Source organism: Vulpes vulpes, chromosome 13 (genome assembly GCF_048418805.1).
Source record: "Vulpes vulpes isolate BD-2025 chromosome 13, VulVul3, whole genome shotgun sequence".
NCBI classification, from domain to species: Eukaryota; Metazoa; Chordata; class Mammalia; order Carnivora; family Canidae; genus Vulpes; species Vulpes vulpes.
In genome coordinates, this window is record NC_132792.1 from 33,537,535 (window position 1) to 33,561,878 (window position 24,344).

The 24,344-nt window shown below is 39.1% G+C and overlaps 1 protein-coding gene across 18 annotated transcripts in view; it reads left to right on the plus strand.

The window, feature by feature from the left end:
• The window catches only part of NCALD (neurocalcin delta), a 377,474-nt gene that overhangs the window by 93,326 nt on the left and 259,804 nt on the right, over positions 1–24,344 (plus strand). For 15 of the 18 annotated variants that reach the window (XM_072734130.1, XM_072734147.1, XM_072734138.1 and 12 more), the window contains one exon: positions 16,903–16,955. The gene's annotated coding sequence lies outside the window, so the exon portion shown is untranslated. Of the gene's footprint in view, positions 1–16,902; positions 16,956–18,263; positions 18,293–24,344 lie in introns of all 18 variants that reach the window. The other 3 variants (XM_072734140.1, XM_072734137.1, XM_072734135.1) reach the window with 1 other exon arrangement.

Genomic DNA, 24,344 nt, shown 5'->3' on the forward strand with positions numbered 1-24,344 from the left:
GTGGACAGTCTGTGTGATAAGGTGCTGGTTTAATTTCTGTCATGTCCCACTTGCCTTTTTCTTGGGGCAATTTAAATCTCAAAAGTGATTCAGTCAGAAATTAGCATGGAGGAGGTCTAGGGTCTGAGTCTTACAGTAAGGTAAAGACTGGAGATCCTGGTGAGTCACGGGGCAGAAGGCTCAAGAGTAAACAACCCTATCCTCACCTGACTGGGAATTTTGTTTGTGAAGTTAAATATCTCTATAGATATTTAAACATAGATGACTTAGGGGTGAAGTGAGGAATAAAAACTCTTTATTTGGACACAGGTTGGGTGCTTTGAAACTAGGTGTTGAACTAATAAAAATCTTTTATTGATAGAAAAGGTTATTTACAAAGTGCTATCAGTTGAGGTCAGGATACTTTATTCTTTAATTTTCACAAAGATTTATTTTTTAAAGACGATTTATTCATGAGAGACGCAGAGAGAGAGGCAGATACATAGGCAGAGGGAGAAGCAGGCTCCCTGCGAGGAGCTGGATGTGGGACTCAATCCCAGGACCCAGGGTCAGGACCTGAGCCAAAGGCAGACACTCAACCACTAGCCACCCAAGTGCCCCTGGTTTTCATGAAGATTTAACAACAATAATAACAGCAACCGCATCTCATGGTCAAGTAAGATGTAAATATGTGCGCAGCACTTCAGTTTATTCCAAGGAATCATGTTCAAAATTGGCAGTAGCCTATCAGGAATACTTAAATGAGGGTGGTGAGAGCATTTTTGTATTTTAGTTATAAAATGTAATTAACATGTTAATTGTAAAACATGAAATTGAAAAGATAGAAGAAAGAAGAAAGTAAAAAAATGCCCATAATTCCAATAAGAGCTATTGATATTTTGGCATACATGGATGGTATTTCATACATATATACAGATACACAACAATTTATTGACTTCATTAAAAAATTATTACACATATTTTGAGATTTTGAACAAGATATTAAATATCTTTCTGTAGTACAATGATATGATAGTTAAAAGTATGAAGTCTGGGATCAGATCGGACTGCCTGAGTTTGAATACTGCCTCAACATTACCTGATTTGGTGGTCTTGGGCAAGGTATTTAACTTCTGTGCCTTAACGTTCTCTCTGTAAAATGAGGACAATGCTGGTACTTATATAATAGGATTATAGTAAAGATGAAATGAGTTTATGTATTTATAAGTTGCTTAGAATAGAGCCTGCCACTTAGTAAATATTGTATAATGTTTGTTTTTATTAATTGTTGCACAGAGTTCCTTCTTCTGGGTGAGGTGCAATTTATTGAATCTATCATCCATTGTTTGATATTTGGATGTTTTCAAATTTTTATTATCACAAATTATGAAACTCTTATACTCATTTTTAATGTGTTCATTTTATTTTACTTATTAGTTAATTAATTTTTAATTGATTTATTGTCTTACTGAAGTATCATTGACATACAATATTAGTTTCAGGTGTATAATGTATAATGTAGTGATTTGATATTTATATGTATTATGAAGCAATCACCATGATAAATCTCATTACCATCTGTTACCATATGTAGTTTTTACAATATTATTGATCATATTCCCTATGTTGTGCTTGACAGCTCATTGAAAACAAATCATTTCTTTAGGCTGTATTCCAGGAAATAAAGTTTTTGGACCAATATATATGAACCTTAAAAGTTACTATTATTTATTAGCAGATTTATCTTCAGAAAGGTTGTACCAATGGACACTTCCACCTGCTGTACTGAGAGTGTGTTTCCGCTTACTCGCCCTTGTTGAGACAAAAGTAGTGGCTTATGTTCTTTTGATTGGCATTTCTTTGATTATGAGCTAGATATTTTTCCATCTGTTTATTTGTAGTTTATATTTATTCTTCACAGATTATTGCTTCCTGGATTTTACTTCTTTTTACATTTTGTTTTAAAGTAACATCACAGACCTATTGAATACATTTAACAATGATGAAGATGAAGATGGTGAGAATAGTTGTCCGAGGTGTCTAATGCATACCATAGAGGCAGCAGCCTCATGAGGTCAGGTTTTTGTGCCAGATTGGTCCAGCCTCTGATCTATCATCAGAGATATTTTGTCACAGTGTCTCTGTTCTTCAGATTCTTCATTATTACTGTTTTTTGGTTATGCTTCTCTAGCAACAGTATAAATTTGTAGTATAGATAAATAATGTATTGTGCAGATTATTCAGGGAAAGGTTGCCATGAATGCTTCTGGCAATACTGCAAAAATGAGATCTTGCCTCTGAAACTTCAGAAATCATTTTGAACTGATAGGTTTTTGTCAGTGACATTTCATTAGTGAGTTTTCGTCCTTGCATCATGGTAAATATCATGACTACCTGGAAGAGAATCTTTTGGTTTATTAAATTTCTAAGTAGCCGCCTAATGGGAAACTGTCAGTAATCCCGTGAACATGTGGTGAAATATTTATTTTTAAAGACTGGATGTGCAACAGATCTCAGGCACAAGCAGGATTCACTATTTTAATTAGTTTCTGAATGCTGCTACTTCCCCTCTGGCTACTGGCTGCACTGTTGCTGGAGTGTTGGATATGAACAACAGTTGATATTCTCTGGATATTCTCCATGCAAATCTTGCTGTCTCACAGCAGGCTAAAACATACCTGATAAAAACATGTTTGTAACATAGCATGGAAAGATGTAAACTTTGGAAGATGAAGGGAACGTGCTCTGTTCTGGATCAATGGGTAGAAGTCCAACATTTTAGATTACTGCAAAAAAGAACTTTTTTTTTTTAAATCACACCAGAGGTGCCCACCCATAGTGTGGCTCAGCATTTAAAAACTGTCACTGGGGGATCCCTGGGTGGCTCAGCGGTTTGGCATCTGCCTTTGGCCCGGGGTGTGATCCTGGAGTCCCAGGATCGAGACCCATATTGGGCTCCCTGTGTGGAGCCTGCTTCTCCCTTTGCCTGTGTCTCAGCCTCTCTCTCTCTGTCTCTCATGAATAAAAAAATAAAATAAAAAAGTTTAAAAACTGTCACTGGGATTCTTCCAGCAGAGATCCATTGACCAAGAAATAGAGGTCACTGAATTTAAAATGAAAAAGGGATCCATGCATTCAGCTGAATCTCAACTCTGAGATTTTACAATTATGTCAATTAAACCATTTTTTTAAAAAGTCATGTGACTACTTATTTAAAGCAGTAAAATTCATAGAAACTGAATTTTCACATAAAGTACAATGGTGGTTCCCACAGGTGGTAGGGAGGAGGAAAAGGGAGTCGTTATTTAGTGAGTGGGTAGAGAATTTCAGATTTGCAAGATGAAAAAATTCTCGAGATCTGTTTAACAATGTAAATACTTCACATTACTGAAGTGTGTACTTGAAAATGTTTAAGATGGTGAATTTTATGTTGTATGTTTTTACCACAACAAAAACAAAACAAAACAACCTTGTGCCTACTAAGTTTTGCCCTAGGGTGGGCACTGTAAGGAACACAGAAATATAAGGCAAGACAGTTCCTGTATATAGTTGGCTTACAGTTCAATTCTGCTGTTAGAACCAAAATGGTGGCACAGGAACCCAGGCACCCACATGAGCCAGTCATCATGTCATCATTGCTACTGTCACTGCTTCTCCCTTCTTGTTTTCCATTCTCTTGCTAGTGCTTCAATTGAGAGAACCCAACAGGAAGTCAGTTGGTAAGTTAGTCTGAGGAGTGTGGTATGCCATCAAAGGATGGTGCATGGAAGAGAGAATGTGGAATTGAGCAAAAGCAGAAACTATTAGGCACAGTCCACCCCTTTCTCCCTGCTGGACCATACACAGCATTCTACCCCCATCTAAACTTAGACAACAGCAGCAGCATTCTAATGCTTTTGTGGATGCTACTATCACTTTCACAAATGAAGGCATACTCACTCTTTCTCTGATGAATGAGTTACAAAAGTTCCACAGTCAATGCATCCATATTTGGGTGATGTTAATTTTGTTCATAGGTAAGCCCAAATCTTATTTACTTTATAACCTGGAAAACTAAATTGTACAGTGAACTATCAACCAACATTCCTTATATGATATAGGGAAAAGGAAAAGGGGGGGAAAGATTTCTATACACAAAATAGGAACAAGGGGTGGGACATGCCTGGACATGCATGCCAATAGGAACATGCCTGGGTGGCTCAGTGGTTGAGCATCTGCCTTTGGCTCAGGGTGTAATCCTGGAGTCCCGGGATCAAGTCCCACATCAGGCTTCCTGCATGGAGCCTGCTTCTCCATCTGTCTATGTCTCTGCCTCTGTCTCTCATGAATAAGTAAATAAAATATATTTTAAAAAATAGGAACAAGAAGAATACAAAAGAAAAGTCATGCAGTTGCTACAGTTCTCACTTCTGTAACTGATCTTAAGCTATAATTGATATAAATGTATATATCTATATCTATCTGCATATAGACACAGGATCTACATATATGTATGTCTATATTTATATCTGTATATTTTCCTTCTTTCCTTATCCATTTCTATGTTTCTCACTCCTTAAGTAGCCCTTTGCTTTGTAAAAATTCTTTTTCTGCTGGATTGACACAAATCTTTATTCCTGAAGAGTCTGTCCTTAGATGTCTGTCCTTTATTGGTCTGGTAAAATCTTCTATTAACTTTACTACTGGACATGGAAGTAATAAATGGAATCCCAGAGGATCCTCTGGATTACAGACATGCCTGTATTGTTCAGCATAAAGCCTATTTCATCTTGATAATTGGGATCAATCACCCCAGTTCATACAGTAAAACCTTTCTTTGTCCATTGGAGTCTAAAATGACCAGGGGAAAACACAAATTTGAGTTCAGTAGAACCATTCTTGTGCCTACAAGGGAAATATTTTCCCTTTAAAATGAATAACTCTAAACCAGCAGAGGCTCAAATCTCAGAGACAGGAAACAAAATTGTGATTAGAATATTTGGTGTAAAAAGAGCAAATTCTCCAACTTTAACCTTTGGTTCCCAGATTTATGTATTCTAGGTATGGAAGAAATAATGTCCTCTATGGGTTGTTGATTCAAAGTGTATACTACATTCTGTAAGATAGTGTCTTAAAGTTTCAAGATGTTATCTCCCAGTGTACTTGAAAACATGACATAATTGAGCCTTCAGTAGTTGCTTTCACCATTCTGTTAGGTCAACTGCTCCTGAACAATGGAGTATGTGGTAAGACCATAGAATTTCATGTTCATAAGCCAGTTGCTGCACTTCCTTTGTTGAGAAATTGCCTTAGCCAGAAGAAATGTGAGGGGGATTATGATGGAAAGTAAGGCATTGTCTAAGTATGTGAATGGTGGTGCTTGCAAAAGGCAAATCCATATCCAGAATATGTTTATTCCAGTGAAGACCAATATTTGTCCCCTCCATGATGTAAGGGAACTGGTGTAAGTCAACCCCCTCAGATGGCTAGCTCATCTATCAGGGCTCCTTGTTGGCTTCTGCTCTTGAGAGATTGAATATTCAGTAATGGTGGGAGCCAGATTTGCCTTGGTGAGTCTATATATAACCTGCTTGATTGCTGCCATGGATACTCTTAAGGAGAAGTCCTTGGATAAAGCACTGGGGTAGCTGGGAAAATAAGGCTCACTGACATTCTTAGAATGTATTACCTTGTCTACCTGCCTACTCTGTAGTAGATGCTCTGAGTATGCACATGAGATAGGGATACTTCCAACCCTTCACCCATTCCAAAGGGTCATCCATATACCTATTCCTCTGTCCTCCTTTTAATCAGTTTTTTAATTCTCTTCTTTCTAATCCTCTGACCATCTGGCCAAATCATTAACCACTAGTTATGAGTAAGTATAGATTTGTGCTTCTGGCCATCTTTCAGTCTAGACAAAGTGGATATCCAGATATACTGTTCCACCAATTGGGAAGATTTTCTTTTTCCACTGTGTTTCAGGGAGTGATGATATATAATGGAGAATCATCTATAAAGCATGCCTGAGTCTCTTTTTTCCACTGTCAACAGGGAACTCCACTATTACAGGGAATTCCTCATGAAGTCATTATGTGTAGGTTGAGAGAAAGCAATGTAGGGGGCTGTAAAAATCTGAATCACCTAATCATGCAACTTGTTTGTACCTTCAGGACATGCTCCAGACCCATCTTACGTGTCACTTTCGCTTGGTGACAATGTGGCTACACTTACCTGATTTTATAGCATGGTGGATCAAATGACAGAGTTAATTTATTTTGGGCAGTTCAGGTCATGTGGTCACCAAGAGTCCAAAGCCAGGAGTCCTACCTCCACAAGAACCTAGGAATCAGCTTTCAAGGGTAAATATCAGTAGCTGTTTCTCAGAGGGAGAAAAGTAGCAGAAAAAGGTTAATTTTGTTCCAAAATGTTAATATTCTAAGTTGTAATTCATATATAGGGCTAGCCCCTAGATTGTTACACCATTGCTTCTTATACATAGAAGATAGGCCACAACACTTTTCGGGATTACAGGGAGGTTCATTGGGAATGGAAGCCACAGAATTCTATGTATCAATGAAAATATTTTTTTCCAAGTTTTCTTAGTTGAACTATGTTCCTTTTTAGTTGATTTTTTTTTTCTAGTATTGATCATGGAAATGTACTGAGTGAATTTTAACTCACCTTCCCCCAGTAGGAATCATTATTGCCTTATTTACCTATCATACCTCCCCCAAATTTGGAAAATACCGGGTGGTTCTTTAGATGCTTTTTCATGCTTCTGAGGAATTTATTGGAAATTTCTTTCTTCTTTCTTTAAATTAAGCAACCTTATTGTAAACAAAGCACAGAAAGACACCCCCTTTCCAAATCAGATATATAGCATAATAAATGTCCATAAGGCAAAATATTTATAATGACCATGCCATTCAGGAAATTGAAATTTTCTACCCACTCCAGAAGCCCTTTCCAAGTGCCCATTCTCAATTGTAGTCCTTCTACTTTCCTTTGTGAATGACCATTATTCAGACTTTTATAGCAATCACCCAAACATGTATCCTTAGATAATAGCTTTTAAAAATATTCACTCATTTAAAAAATTGGTGCACCTTTCTTTTAATATAGATTCCCACTCCATCTTTTTCTTTTCTGTATAGTTTAGGTGTGAATGTATCCAGTCCGCTGACCTGTAGTGTTTCTCATACTCTGGATTTTGCTGATTGTGAATCTTTTTTTTTCAAGATTTTTTGTTTATTTATTCATGACAGACACAGAGAGAGAGAGAGAGAGAGAGAGAGAGGCAGAGACACAGGCAGAGGGAGAAGCAGGCTCCACGCAGGGAGCCCGAAGTGGGACTTGATCCCGGGTCTCCAGGATCACACCCGGGCTGAAGGCAGCACTAAACTGCTGAGCCACCGGGGTTGCCCTGATTGCGAGTCTTGATACATTTTACTGTGTTTCTTTGTCTTCTGTATTTTCTGCAAGGTCGATTTTGAGGTTCGATCAGACTCCGATACAATTTTTTGGCAATATTAGAGGAGTGTTATTCCATCAGGAAGCATATAATATCTGTCTCACCCCTCTTTTTGTAAAGCTAACAATTGTTGATGCTCAGTACTTAAAGGACTTATTTATTAGGTTTAGCAAAATGGTGATATTCTAGTTTAGGCTTTTTTTTTTTTTTTTCATTTATCAGGAGGAATACTTTTATAAAAAATTGTTTCCCTTCCTCTATTTTTGGTCACCCAGTTCATATAGGAAAGACAAGAAAAACATTAGATTATTCTTCTTTATTTATCAGGTTTTAAAATAATGGATTTGTCTCCTTTCATCTTCCAAAGATGTATAGGCATGTGTGACTTATGGATGTAGGCATGTACGATGGGCTGCATTTAGTTGCAATTATCTTTTTGAAAGCTCAAAGCCCAGTGGCAGCCTTATAAAATTGGCTCTTCTTTACTTTCCCCAGATGTCCTTGTAGATAAAAAACTCCATGGATTGAAAATTTAAGAGTTAGTTTCTAGATCAGCCTTTTCTTCATTCATTTATGAATAGTTTTTAAACAGGACACACCCTCTATAGATAGGGAATATGTGTTTTCTGTTTACAAATACTCTAGGCTTTGTATTTAGAGACCAGAGCACTAGCTTCCTGTTGGGCCATTCTCTCTGGAAATTAGATTGCTTTGCCAGTGTTGTTCACCTTTTCCGGGAAGATTTGGTATTAATAGTTTTCTCTGTAATGACGTATTCTTCTATGAGGCATGTGCTCTTGTCTAGTCAGATATCTGTAATAAAACTGAAAACAGTTGAAACTTGTCTTTTAATTATTCCCCCCTGAAATTCTCTATGTAATCCAATAAATATCTATAAATTAACCTTCGGGAAAAATTTAATTAATCTTATTAAATATGAGATTGCCTTGGGCTTTTTTGTGTGTGAGGTAGAAGAACTTGCATTAAAATTAACTTTGCCTTCAAAATGTAATTTCCCATCTTCAGAGAAAACTTCTCACATCCCTCCTCTTTTGGTAGCTGCTTTTCCTTTAGCTCAAGTGCTGTGTTTTCAGTTTTCATCTTCTTAAGCTTGGACAATTCTGAACATTTAAACTCTCATTTCTGTTTCTGTGATACAGGCTTTCTGGCAATAGGGCTCCAAGAAAATCTGACAGAAGTAATACTCAACCCAGCAGACAAAATCAGAACTATCAACAAGAGAGAACAAAGGTGGTTTTAAAGCTTATGATATCAGTTACTGTGACAATTTCCTTTTGGTTTATATCATTCATGTTTGCAGACTGGCTAATATAAGTTTATACTTGTGGGTGTTCTTATTGTAGAAAACTTCAATAAAAGATCTTTCTGATTCTCTGGCCTTAAGTCTTTAGTTTGACATTCAAGGCCCTCCATGGCCTTATTACTGTCCTTCTCAAAAACCCTTAATGACTATTTGTTGCTTAATGGACTGAGCACACACTTTTCACTGTGGTTTCGATTTACCTCTCCAGGCTCGTCTCCTGTCTTTCCAGTGGATACCTCTTCAGATCAGCTACATTAGATTGCTTCCATTTTCCTGGCATACTGTTATGCTTTCCTACTTTGGCCTTTGTGCTTACAGTTTTTTCCATTTGGAATGACCTTCCCTTCCAACTCTATGTACAGAAATACAATTATTGTTTAAGATCAATTTGAAAAATGTTGCTCCTTCATGAATTTCTTCTTGATTCCTCCAAAGGAATTACTTTATCCTACCTTTGAACTCCAAGCAATTTATGGATGGCAGTTGTTTTGTGTTATTTTGTTACATGATTAAATGAACATTGCTATTACCATGATTTATGTATTTGTCTAATATATCCGCTCAAGGGAGATAAATAGGATGACCATATATCCAAATATCCCTGAGATAGTTCCAGTTTTCCTGGGATAGTCCTAGCATCCTGTCTGTTAGCATCCTTTTTCACTATCAAAAGTATGTTCATTTGAATAATAAATTAAGTAGTCACTCTTAGAATAAGTTACTGGAGGATTGGGGGCTGCATTCATACCAATGTTTGAATCTCTGGTCATTTATCAGGAGGGGCAGTACAAGGGCAAAGAAGTTCATAGAAAGGAGACTGCCTGTGCAGGAGCCACTGTGCTGAGGCCATCAGGAAATGCTGAAGAGATTAGTTTGAGTCTTCCCTGTTCTACCCTCCTACTGACACTGCCCAGAAGCTGTTACTTTTCTATCAGAAGTCTGGGTTCCCTGAGGGCTTCATAAACCATCTCAATATGAAAAGGTGTGGACATTGTTTCCCCCTCAGGTCAATGCAGTTAGAGCTTCAAAGGAGAATATTTAGTGGATACATAAAAGGGGCTTTATTTCCTTACTTATTATTATTTATTTATTTTTCATTCCTTTTTATTTTTAAAATTGACCTACAGAAAAGTTGACAGAATAGTACATTAGTCACAGCTTCTTCATTTTGCTGCATGTGCTTTCTCTCTCTTGTTTGTTCCACAGATACACACATTGGATTAAGTTCGTGTTCAAGTGGAATTGATCTATAAATATGCACATTCTTTTTTTGACCCACTTGAATGTAGGTTAAGAACATCATGATACTTCACCCCTAAATACTTCCACATGCTTCTCCTGACAACAGGGACATTATTTTTTATTTTTTAATTTATTTTTATTTTTTTATTTTTTTTCAACAGGGACATTATTCTACATAACTGCAGTGTCATGATTATACCCAAGCCAATTAACAATAATTTCCAAATCACCTAATATATAGTCCATATCGAAATGCTCTTAAGCAGGTTTTAAGACCGGAAGCCATTTGATCCATTGTGCTTCTTCTACCTCTTTTGATCTCGCCGTCTCTGTGTGTGTATGCAGGTGTGTGTGCTTAAGCCATACATACTGTAAACATACAGTGTTTGAAATTCTGCCCCTTTTCTTCCTCAGAGAATTTTGCTTTTACCCACTCAGTTTCTTCTTCCTCTCCAATTCTCTAAAGATAGTTCCATCTTTGCCAGGTCTGCTCTTTGCTTTTTATAATTGAGTGATGGAGAATCTGAGATGAATTAATGGGCTGGAGTAAAGGAAAAGTGGGAGGAAAAGTGGGTGCCTTGCAAGATGGTCCCAGGCTTTAGAAAGACAAAGGTTCCTCCCGATAACCCACCCGACCCAGTAGCTTTAAGATGTGGGGGCTTGGAGAGGAATGGAAGGAACTTTTACAAAGTAAGTGAAGCTGACAGTACCATGAGTTGGTTGAAAAACTTTTATTGTGTGCTAGGCACTGTGCTAGCCTCTGGAGGTAAACTTTGGACCTGAACCGTCTCTACTTCACAGAGGTAAGTGTCCATTGAGGGTAATGGGCTTAGAATGAATAACCACAATGATAAACATATAACCATCAGCCATGATTAGGTACAATAGGGAAAAGAAGAGTAGTCTACAGAATGTGGAGCAGAACCAGATTTTCTTTTGGGAGGTTAGAGAAGGTCTCTCACAGGGAGTCATATTGAACTTGAGACCCAAAGAATGAGTTCAAGTTAGGTAAGTGCAGAGTAGTTAGAAAAGGGCCTCCAATGTGTACAAATGGCTGCCTGGAGGAGGGAAGCAGACCCTTCAGAGGGCTGGTACAGCTGGTGCTGAGCAGTGGAGAATGGGGGGAGTGTCAGGTGAAGAGAGAGGTAAGGGACAGACTGCGTTGGCTCAGGGGAGAATTTTCATCTTGAAAGAAGCAGAATTGTTAGATGGACCCTTTTGGAGGTGGGATGGGGAGGAATTGCTTGATTAGAGGATATAGAGACCTGGATATCACAATCATTGGAAAACTATGAGCAGTGTGACAGGGCTGGAGCATGGAGTATGAGGGGGGGACAACATGTTGAAGTTTAAATCCTTCCTGTAAGTTACCCATTTAAGAGTGGGCCTGAGCAGGCAAATGACATATCAAATGTGTATTTGAAAAAGATAAATGTCAAGGATAGTTGAATTAATTGAAGACATTGAAGGCTAAAAGACCTTGAAATTGCCCACAGTAGATAGAGGGTGAGGGCTTGATCTAGGTAATAGAAGTAGGGACAGAGAATAGGAGACCAATTTGGTTATTGATGAGAGGAAGAGTATTAAATAATGTTCAGGTTCCTGGCTTGTGTGATAAGTAGAAAGGGATAGCCAGAGAATAGATGATACGTGCTAAGTGCTTGTGGGAGATCCAGGCTGATGTTAACCAAGTAACTGATTAATTAGTGTTTTCTGACACTGATGGAATTCTCTCTGAACATTTTTGATATGTTAGCATGGTATTTATTGAGAGTTGGAAACACGCAAGCTACTTATAAAGGAGTACTTACATTTTACAACCGACAGATTGCTTTATTCTGAATGGCTCATGACAGACTTATTTTTTTGCATTCGAGAGACGTTTGACTTTGTCACGGTTTTGAAAATATGTTATTTTTGGTATGTTTAGATGGTGGTTTTTCAAAAACAGTTAAATATTACAACTAGGCTTGCTGCGTTTTGTTTTTTTCCCCATTCAGTTTCCAATTAAATATACAAGTATAACATCTGGCACTCTTCTTTTTAAGGACTCTGAAAAAAGAGCTGCAAGGATTAGACTTAGCACTTGACAAATCATCCAACTGTAATATTTTCATCTAGAGTTGAGTCTGAAGCTGACTGAAATGGCCATGTCAGGAACAGTACTGTGTAATGTCACAGAGGAGCCACTTAGGAGTATTCCTAATATGGTCGGGGCATTCTTGAGATGCATGGAATAGCCCATTCGTATGGTATCATCCAAGATGGGAATGCAGCCATAACGTGTCAAGTGACAGGATCCACAGAGCACTTCTTTTCTGTTATTTGTCAGACTTACAGCCCCCTTGGCTGATAATGGCAGTGCTTTCTTCTTTCTTTGCTTCATTTTTCAATAGCAAATCCTTGGACTCTGAACTGGAAAGTCCCTTTCCTGCTTGAAAGTCATATATTCTTAGAGTTGGAAGGGACTTCAAAATTATCTTAATCTGAACTCTGGCATTTTTGCACATGAGAAAAATGAAACACAGAAAGGTTAAGCAATTTAGCCACAGTCATCCAGACAGTTATTGAATTCTCCAGCCCACCTACAGTCACCCTTCCAAATGGGCAGAATGGCAGCCTCCCTCTTCCTTTTAGTTTATTTGCCAGAAGTTTTTTCACAGTATGGCACCACTTGGAAATAGCCTAATTCCTCTGAAAGGAGAAATGACATGTTTTACTCAGAAAACTTATTTTTATTTTTTTCCAAATAGGTTTTTATCCTAACCCAGTGTGACTCCCCTCTTCTGAGAGAGCTTTCACAGCACTGTGTGACACCTCTCTAATGGCCAGTGCTGCCCAGTTGGATGTCTACAGAACAGTTACAGCAAAACTCCATGCATTTTAGAGCATGGCATTGCCTCCAAATTCAGGAAAGCAGAGATGCTAGAAACTGGTCAGCACCTTTGCCCGAGTCCTTGGAACAGATGATACTGGGAACTTCCCTAGAGGCAACCATTTTTCAAAATGAAACTTTTGAAAGGATCCTTGATTCTTGCAATTAAAAATCTCACACTTGTCTCATAGGACTGAGCACCCCTGTGACTCCTGAGGCCTGTAGTCTTCGCTGCCACTGGAGAGCCAGTGTTGGGTAGGTGAGGTGAGACCTGGAGCATGGCCCAGGCAGGAAAGATTTGAAAATGAGTTTGAGTGAGAAGAGGGAAATTTACTCTTTACCATCTCAGCTTGTAGGGAAAGGATTTGGGAGCCCTGTGCTCAGGGAACATATGTCTGCTCAGTCCTTTCTCTCTTAACAGAATAATCCTCTGGGTATGGGGTTAGGGGCAGAAGCAGGTGGTAAGCATTGCTCTGGCTCTGTTGTCTGTGTTCTGAGACTAAGTGCTGGGGTTTAGGAAGCCAAAAATCTTCTCTGCTCCTGCAGGAACATCTCTTCTGTGAGGCGGTGGACACTACAGGATCCTCCTTCTGGAAAAAGGGAGGGTCTCAGGGGATAAGACGAGGAGGGGGAAACATCAATTACTAGCTCCAAACAGAATCCTGCTACATTTGTAAGAGCTCAGTTAAAGGAAAACAGGGACTGCTTAGTGCGATGTTCTTAATCTGAGCTGTTTCCAAGAGCAACAAATGAGTGCTGTTATCTGAGCTATGCACACAGAATGATGAGAAAATGCATCCTGGTGGATTATCCTCAAATCTTTGGAGTAAACAGAATTTTTCTTCTTACTGTAGCAAAGCTTAGTTCTGTACCAAAATGATCGTAGAATATTCTATGGGAACACAGAGATGATGTGTACTGGGTCTTCTCCGTCTTCCGAGGCCTAGTCTTGCCCCTACTCCATGTTGTTCTGAGCCCAGGGACAGGGATCTCCAAGGATCACACCAATGAGTTTTCTGCCCTCTAGCTTCTCCTTGGATTTGGCCATTAGAAAGTATCTACTTCACTATTTGTTGGCAGTTTCCTTAACCCTGTCCAAATAACCCCTTCATTAAAACTCCATTTGAGTGTGTAATCTCTTTCTTCCTGGGACCCTGAATATGACTGTTTTACAGATGAGGAAACTGGCTCACAGAGAGGCCCACTGGATTTTCCGGTGGTATCTCTTTTCTGCTCCTTTTCCCTGCATAGTTGAGCATTCATACATTGAGACCCCAAGATCCTGAAATCCTGGATTGGGAATGAGGGAACCTCTGGCACTATAGTTTGGTCTGCTCTAACATGATGGCACATTTCTAAGACTTTTTCTTTTACTCTAAGATGGTGTTCTTAAAAATGGTATTTTACAGGTATATTCCTATAATGGAATAGTATTTGGCCTAAAAAGAAGGAAATCCTGTCATTTGCTACAACATGGATGAAACTTGAGGGCATTATCCTTTTTTTTTAAAATTTATTTATTTATTTATGATAGTCACAGAGAGAGAGAGAGGGAGAGAGGCAGAGACATAGGCAGAGGGAGAAGCAGGCTCCATGCACCAGGAGCCCGACGTGGGATTCGATCCCGGGTCTCCAGGATCGCGCCCTGGGCCAAAGGCAGGCGCCAAACCGCTGCGCAACCCAGGGTTCCCGAGGGCATTATCCTAAGTGAAATAAGGCAGTCCTGTGTGATTCCACTTACAAGAAGTATATTCAATTATACAAGAATGACAAGTTCTAGAGACCTGCTATACCACATTGTGCCTATAGTTAACAACACTGTATTATATGGCTGAAAGTCTGTTAAGTAGGTAGATCTCTCTCATATCTTTTAATCATACACACAGAATAAGAAGGGGAAAAACAGTATTTTAATAGGTTAAAAAGCAATTAGGGAGAGGACACACCTTGGGAAGGACTCTGTCCATGAGGGCATGGCTGGACTAGTGGAAAGTTGAGAAATGCCTTCTTACTCCATGGTGGAAGCACCAATGCCAAGGCCTGGCTGGAGGAGGGTGGCTAAATTTATCCTCTACCCCTCAGCCCAGTGCCTAGAGCACCTATCTCCCTATTTCAGTGTGTGACAAGTCAAAATTTCTGGTTATGCTTTTGACTGTGTGTGTGTGTGTGAGAGAGAGAGAGAGAGAGAGAGAGAATTTGCATTCTTCCTTTTATGAACTTTCCTAAATTCTCTGAAGAGTCTTTTTTAACCTCTCATATTTTGTTGTTTCTAAGACAAGTTTTATTTTTCTCACATTTTGAAACTCTGTTACCAGAATGTGTCTAAACCAAAAGCATCTTTTGTTGCAATTGGTCAGGTGGCATTTATGCTGTAGTTACATTGTCTGGGCATGTGTGAACTTGGTAGTTCTGGTAGCATGACAAGACAACTGCAACCCCGTCTTGTTTCAGTCAGTGATCCCTTTGAGGGATCTGAAAAAGGAATCTAAGTCCTAAGTGTTGACTGAAATCCTACGGCATCTATTAGTAAGATTTTCTTGCCAACACTTACGGAAAAGTATCAAAAGCTTAGAAGAAAATCCCAAATATAATACATGAGTTCCCTTTTAGGAAATGTTGCATTACTAAAGCTCTTGGTGGCAGAGAGGACAGTATTGTGTAGGAAAATACGCTCACTGGATATTGTGTCAAATATGATTCAAAGAGTGGCTTCTGAATGTGAATACCTAAACCAAAGTAAATTTGCATAGCAATTTATTCCACCCACTTTTTCATGTTTTCCTTTTATACCGATATGATAAAACTCAGGTCTCACATAAGTCCAGTAGAGCTCTTTAAATAAGTATGAAATAAAAATTCTAAATCAAAGTGTTGCATCACAGTTTATTGTGCAGCCGATTTTCTTTTCCTTATCGCTATATAAAGCAGCATTGTCGGGATCCCTGGGTGGCGCAGCGGTTTGGCGCCTGCCTTTGGCCCAGGGCGCGATCCTGGAGACCCGGGATCGAATCCCACGTCAGGCTCCCGGTGCATGGAGCCTGCTTCTCCCTCTGCCTGTGTCTCTGCCTCTCTCTCTCTCTCTCTCTGTATGACTATCATAAAAAAAAAAAAAATAAAAATAAAAAATAAAGCAGCATTGTCTCTTACAATCAATGAATCTTAATAATCAATGATATGTAGTAGTAAAGTAGAAAGTCTTTTAAATTGGCGGCATGAATCAAAAGATAAGTTAGAAAGTTAAGAAGTGAGGGATTAGTTTAGTAATTCTTTTACTCTATAAATATTTATTAAGTTTTACTGTAAGACCAGGCCTGGGTGAGGCATAAAGATATAGCTGTGAACAAAACAACTGTGATTCCTGGGCTCACAGGGAAGGCAAGATAGACTGAATTAGTAGTTGCATACATGATGTTACAGAAGAGTGCCGACTTCTTTGAAGTGTAAATGGAGAAACTTAAGATGGTCCAGCGGAGTAGATGGCTGACTGAGGAAGTAGCACTTGAGTGCAGAATGGAAGGAAAGTAGGAATAAGTCAGGTGGAGGTGAGTGGGGGAGGGGAAGAGGTCATCCTAGTAGAGGAGAGAACAATGTGTATGAAAGCAGAGAAGTGGCAAGGAAGGAGAAGCTGAAGGAAGTACAGTATAGCTGGAGCAGAGATGAGAAACAGAGCTAGAGAAGTAGATGGGCATCAGATAGTGAAAGACTTTCTAGGACATAATAAAGAAGTTGCCCAAAGTAAGAGGAAGCTGTGAAGGGGTTTCAGGAGGGGTATGGTGTATCATGGTTAAATTTTAGAATCGTCTTTCTGGCTGCTGTGAAAAAATGGAATGCTATAGGTCAAGAGCAGATGCAAAGAACATGTAGTAGCCATTCTCACTTGATTAAAGGGAAGGAGATTAGGAGGGACAGAAGTTATCAATTATGCAGGAGAATCCTGGAGCAAGTGATAGTTCCCATCACTGGCTGCATTCCACATTATACCCTTAGTTCCTGACAACCTAAAACAAGAACTTTCTTTGTTTTTGACAGAGTGACTTCTTCTGACTTGAGCCTACAGCGTGCTTTGAGAAATCTGCCACCAGGTAAATACAGAACAAAAGTTTTCAGATTTATTTATTTATTTTAAAGGCTTTATTTATTTATTCATGAGAGATACATAGTGAGAGGCAGAGACACAGGCAGAGGGAGAAGCAGGCTCCCCGCAGGGAACCCAATGTGAGACTCGATCCCGGGACCCCAGGATCACGCCCTGAGCCAAAGGCAGATGCTCAACCACTGAGCCACCCAGGCGTCCCAGGTTTTCAGATTTATAAGCCACACTTCTCTCCCAAGACTCCCTAAGACCTAAATTCAACATCTTATTTTATCCTTGCATGGCCCTAGGAGTCAGCTGCTGCCTTATTCCCATCTTGTACATGAGGAAATTGAGGCACAGAGAGGTTAAGCAACTTTATTAACATGCACAAAGATGTTTATCACAACATAAATTATAGTAGCCAAATGAAACAAAGAGGAGAGAATCCAAACATCTAACAGTAGTTAAATTGTATCAAATCAATTATGGTACATAATTTGATGGAGATATTTTACCAATATTCTTTATCAGATTAAGAAGTTTCTTTCCTACTCCTAGTTGATTAAAAGTAAATTAGCTCATTATGCTAAGTGAAATAAGTCAATCTGAGAAAGACAATTATATGGCTTCAGTCATATGTGGAATATAAGAAATAGCACAAGGGACCATAAGGGAATGGGGGAAACTGAATGGAGAAAAATTAGAGAGAAGACAAATAAAACATTTAACCATGTTAAATCTGGGAAACAAACTGATGGTTGCTGGGCAGGGGGAATGGGATAACTGGGTGACCCTCATTAAGGAGAGCACATGATATGATGAGCAATGGTGTTATACCATATGTTGGCAAATTGAATTTAAATTAAAAAAATAATAAAGAAGAAATGAATAAATAAATCTTTAAAAAGACTTTTAAAAAAGTAAATTAGTTCACCTGCACATTGAATTTTATTGAATGTTTTGCTAATCTACTGAGGTGATCAAATGATTTTTATCCTTTGATAAAAATTTTACTCATGGTAATTTACATGTATGGATTTTCAAGTGTTAAGCTATCTTGCATTGCTAAGATAAATCCAACTTGGTCAACGTACTTTGTCCTTTCTGTACTCAGTGAGATGTAGTTTCTAAATTATGTCCTGAGATTGGCTAAAATTTTCCTGTCTAGTATTTTCCCTGTCAGGAATGGTTTTCAAAGTATTAGAATTACTGGCTACTTGATTGGGTGATGATACTTGACACTAAAACAGTCGGGGCATGGTGTTTTCTTTGAGGGAAGAATTTCATCTACTGTTTTAATTTCTGATTTATTTAGATTTTATATTTCTTCTTGAGTCAGTTTTGGTAAGTTTTGGTTTTGGCTATCTTTACAATTTCTGTTGGTTTTGTATGCAGGAAGGGAATTTCTGGATCTTGGAGTAGGTATATGTTCAGCTGTATCAAACTCTATCAAAGAGTTTTTCAAAATGTTTGTATTAATTTAAAAATTTACATGTCCATCAGGAATATGTGATGGTTCTGATTTTCCATATTTTTTCCAATACAAGATATTTTCTGTTTTGTTCGTTTGATTGGTTGGTTTTTTATTAAAGCTCTGTTGGTAGGTGTGTAGAATCATATTGTAGTTTTAATTTATATTTCCCTGACTGATGTAGTTGAGTACATTTTCATATGTTAATTAACTGTATACTTTGTTTTATGAAAGTCCCTTTCAAATATTAAAAAATATTGAGGTGAATATTCATGTCTTTTGAAAAAAATTGAATTGTCTTATTGAATCATCTTTCTAATTGAATTGTAGACATTTTTAATAATATGTATTTTGGATTTGAGCTTTTGCTAGATGTATATGTTGTAAATATATTCTCTTTTTCCTGTGGTTTACCTTTCACTCTCTTAAATTCCTTTAAGATGGTGCAACTGGTACAAAGGTAAAATGGCTTTTTTCTTTTGTGGTTGACACTATGTATCCTATTTAAGAAATCTTGGTCTTATTCTAAGTTCAGAAAGATGTTTTCTGTTTCCTCCTGAAAGCTATATTATTTCACTTTTACATTTTGATTTATAATACATCTGAAATTGATTTTATTGTGTATGATGTGAAGTAGAGGGTCAAGATTAATTTTTCTTTGTGGATACAACTTGACCAAGCAGCATCCTTTGGTCATAGTACAATTTATCTGTTTATTTATTTTGGTTTGGCCTTCTGAGGAATGCTAACACACAGTAAAATGCACTCTCTTGAAATTTATGGTTTGATAAGTTTCAGCAAATGTATAAAATCATGTAACCACCAGAGTAACAATGCAGAGGATAGCCAACACCTGAAAGTGTGTTCCTTGGCAGTAGATGTACTTTCCCTAGTGGCAGCCCTGACAACTACTGATCTGATGTCTGTCCCAGAATTTTCTCTTTTCATAATATGTAAGTGAAGTTGCAGAGTATGTAGACTTTCATTTCAGACTTCTTTCATTTAGCATAAAGTTTTGAGATTCATGCATGTTTTTGCCTATATCAATAGTTTTTCTTTTTTATTGCTAAGTAGAATTCCATTGTGTGAATGTACCACAATGTGTTCATCCATTCATCAATTAATGAACATGGATTGTTTGTAGTTTTTGGTTATATGAATAAAGCTACTATAATCATTAGTTAATGGATCTTTGTATAGATATATGTTTTAAGTTACTAGAAGTAGGATTATTGGATCATGTGGTAAGTACAGCAACTATATTTTTAGTATTATTTGAGAAAAATTCCTCTGGCTGTTTTTTTTTTTTTTTTTAAAGATTTTATTTATTTATTCATGAGAGACACAGAGAGAGAGAGAGGCAGAGACACAGGCAGAGGGAGAAGCAGGCTCCATGCAGAAAGCCTGACGTGGGACTCGATCCCAGGTCTCCAGGATCACACCCTGGGCTGAAGGCGGCGCTAAACCGCTGAGCCACCCGGGCTGCCCTCCTCTGGCTGTTTTAAAAGTAACTACCATTTTGCATTTCAGTCATCAATACATGAAAGTTTAGATGTTCCACAGCCTCCCAGCACTTGATATTAATTAGTCTTTGTAATTTTAGCATTTTGAGTTGGTATACAGTGGTACCTCACTGTAGCTTTCATTCTCATTTCCCCGGTGATTAATAATGTGAACACCATTTCATATGCTTGTTTACGGTCTCTATATCTTCTTTGGTGAAGTGTCTGTTCAAATTGTTCACCCATTTTTAAACTTACATTACCTTTCTGTTACTGATCCATAATTGAATATATTAGGGATATAAACCCTTTATCAAACATGTGCTTGCAAATACCTTTTGCCAGTCTGTGGCTTGTTTCTTCATATTCTTAAAAGTGTCATTAAAAGAACAGAAGTTTTTATTTTTCATGAAGTTCAGCTTTCAAGTTATCAATTTTTTTCTTTTATGGGGTATCAGTTTTGTGTCCTAAGAAATCCTTACAAGGAGTTGTGTTCATCTTGTTAGCAGATGACAAGATCGGTAGTTAGTAGAGACTTAGTGTGGGGTTGAGCTTCTGGTTGCTGTAGTTACCTTAAGCCCACTAGACTCCACCATTCTCCAGTGGTGGCCAGTAGTTACCTTATGCTTAGTGTGGCTGGTGTGCCAGAGGGCTTTTCCCACTGTCCAAACTCCATTCTCTGCTTTCAGCAGACCTGCCACACCTGCTCCACTGAATCTCTCCATGTTGGTGCTCACCTAGGAGTAGAGTGTTGTTGCTCAGTGCTCAGTGTAATGCAGTGGCGGTGGTGGTGGGGTTGTCAGTTCTGCTGGTCCAGCCTCAGTCTTGGGCAGGCCTGTGTGTCTACACTTTGGGACCTGACCTTTGTCTCTGTTCCTCCTCCTCTTCATGGCAGCCAATCTCTGCCTTGTGTCTCTGGGTGTCTTCGCGGGAGACGGCTTCCTGCCCCTCCCTGGGTTGTCGCAGACCTCTTCTTTGTGTCAGGACCAGATTCTGGATTTGAGAGTTTGTTGTCCGTCCATCAGGGCAGATAGCTTTTGCTTCTGCCTTTCTCAAGAATCGGTGGATCTTTGCTTGGATCTTCGGAGTAGAAAGGTTTTCTGCTCCTTTCCCAGTGGTTTAAAACTCTTGCTTGGGCAGCCCGGGTGGCTCAGCAGTTTAGCACCGCCTTCAGCCCAGGGCCTGATTCCGGAGACCTGGGATCGAGTCCCACGTCAGGCTCCCTGCATGGAGCCTGCTTCTCCCTCTGCCTGTGTCTCTGCCTCTCTCTCTCTGTGTCTCTCATGAATAAATAAATAAAATCTTAAAAAAAAAACAAAACAAAAAACCTCTTGCTTAACGTGGAATAAAGTTGTGAGAAGTGGATGGGTTTTTTGGTCCTTCTAAAGGATCACTCTTCTGTCTCCAACCCTGCCCTTAATCCTTCTCAGGAGTAGCACTGGAAACCTATGGGAAAACAAGCTTGAGAGAGGCTCCCAGGGACTGTCATGCTAGCACACACTAGCCCTTGAGGACTCATGAACATTTTGGCTGTTTTCTTCCTCCCTGCTTTTATGATGACTACTTTCTCCTACAGCACTCTGTCAAAGAGGACAGTCTGTGGGTCCCATCTGTCCTTGGAGGTCCATGCCATTCTCTAAATTAGTTCACCTGGTTGTCTTGTAACCTTAGCTCTTCGACTGGCTCATAACAAGTTATGCTTCTCTTGATTATGCAGCTTTTTCTGGGGTTTTCTGTATCTTCAGTGGATACAGAATGATGTTGCAGCTTTCTAAGAGCCACTGGTATTAAAGGAACACTTAGATTGTAAATAAAAATGCCAGTCAGAAATGGAGGAAAGCCGAATCAAAAGAAGGCAATAAAACCACAATCCAAAACTTAATGGGAAAGCTGAGAGGCTTTAAATTTTCTTTTTCTCTTGGGTTGGCTCTACTTGGCATTCTCTTTAACTTCTCAGGAAGTAACTGCCTACAGTGGCAGGAATCACACAATAGACTAGCTTGATTCTGAGGGCTGGGGTGAGGAAAGGAGGAAGAGTGCCTCTCTCTGCCCTTGTTGCCTTTCAAGAGAAGGAGAGGAGAAAGAGAGTCAGGGGAAAAGAAGACGACAGAGACCACAGGCAGGCAACTGCAGAGGTTTGTAGCTTCTCAGAAAAGGGGTGTAAAGTGTAGTATCCTGAAGAACACCTGATGTCCACGGCACCTAGGAGTCCAGTATCATGATTCCCCAGCTATCCCAGGAGCAGTCACATCATCTTGTAGCTTAGATATGTTTAACCCTCTGCATCCTTGCTATTCCAAAGGTGGTCCAGGGACCAGTAGCTGCAGCAGCAGCCTCTGAGGGCTTATTAGAAACGCAGAATGCAGGTCCCATTCAGACCTGCTGAATCAGAACCTGCATTTTAACAAGATCCAGAGGGATTTTTATGCACTTGGATCTTTGAGAAGCAGTGTTTTACATAATCACTGTTTCTGTTTCTTTTCATTTTTAGCCAACTGTGCTTTTAATAATGAGATTAAAATCCTTCAAAGTCAAAATATTGTGAAGGTAATCCTACCTTAAGAATAAACCAGGGACATAGTGAACAAAATTAAGGCATTTAAATGAATTTTCTAGTTAAATTACTGAATATAATTGAACAATAATCATTGATATGCATACTTAAAACTTCTTATTTTCAAATTCTTTCTTGAGTTTTGGTTCTTAGCACTCAAAACCTTGACTCTTATAGCAGGGATTTTTCTGTTGCTTCTTATAAAGGTGTTTCTTAGACCTATGTAGTTGGCCTCATAGAGGCAGTCTGGCTTTCCTCTCCACCTTGGTTTCAGTTGAAGAAACAGGCTCCTGCATGAAGCTTCTATTGTTGCTTCAAAACCTGGCCCAAAGGGTCCTAGCAAGGATCTATCCCTCTGTCAAGGTGCTTGCCAAGAGCCACCAGCTTTCGAAGCTTCCCAACTTTGAGTAATTTATGACGCAACAATGGGACTGTGTTGCCAGAATTTGAATTTTCTTTGTTTTTTTCTCAACTTTCAATGAAAGTTAATTTTACATTTATCCCAGTTCTTAAGTTGTTCTCTTTCCTTTGATACCATAAAAAAGCCAGCCACGATCACTGGATTAGAGTGTCTGCTTTCCTCTTATTTTTCCTTTTGCTTTCTACCCAGGTATTTTAAGGCCTGCCTGTCCTACCCCTTAGTGGGAGACATGAAGTCAGAGAGATCTGGTGATATTATTAAATTGTTTTAACATGCCTTTTTCAACATGGGACCATCATGTATGTGTTCTCAGCAGGTTGAGGAGGGCACAAGGTCATGGCTCCTGATGGAGCCAACCCAGGCAAAGAGTTGTCTCAGTTGTCCAAGGCCACTGAATTCTACTTTAGTGTCGGTGGTCAGCCTTAGCTGCAATCTGGGAAGTGGATCTTTGAGTTGGGCATATTACTGCTATGAAGGAAATCAGGGCTAGCTTTGCTTTGGGTGAGGAACTAAATGCAGACTGTAGACAGGGAGCTAAATCTTGGCTTTATTCTCAGGGATGCTGGGTTGGAGGAGCTTAAATTATGGTCAGGGTCAGCTATAATCAGGTCTCCAATTACTTTTGCTGCTGAAATATTCTTTCATGGGAAAGAAAAATAAATAATACTGAGGCCAGAAGTAGAAGGGAGGGTGCCCAGACGTCTGAGTTCTTTCCTTCACTCAGTCTCAGCCACTTGAGAAGTCACCCCCTGGAGGATGAGTGAAGGAATGCAGCTAAAGGAAGCAGTCACCTTCCAGTAGTTTTCAGAAGACAGTTTTATTTTATGTGCCCAGAGAATGGTGCTAGGGAGGAGAGCAAGGTGCACCTCTGAATAATTGTTATATCCATATGTGTGTGTCACACACACAAAAAAACACACCCACGATCTTAGCATATATTATTCCCTAGTGTGACACAGCTGTGTTATATTTGTTTCTTTATATACTTTTCTCAATGCCTGTAGTTAATGACCTTGTAGTATAGACAGTAATCGGCTATAGGAGTTGAGAAAAGGGAGAGTCACAGGCACTGAAGTTTGTGAATTCCTCACACAGGAGATGCAGACAAAGTGTATACATTGCAAAGAGTGGGTAGCATTATCCCAGGAAGAGAAGGGTGATTTATGGTGAATGTAGGATGGGCTGTAGCCAGCAATCTTCTAGTTACTTTGGGAGCACACTGAAGGGCTCTTCATTGGGTTTCCTCCATTGCTACACAGCAACGCACCAACCAACAAACAAGCTGCTGCTACTCCCCTAACCCATTGGTGTGCAACAGGGTCTGGCCCCTTTGTGCAGCCTTTTCATCCTTGACTCCTACAGTCATGCTGATTTGAAAACCCACAACAACAAGCCCTGCTCCCTACACAAGGCTCAGCTCAGCCTTGTGAGCTGACAGCTAATTGTCG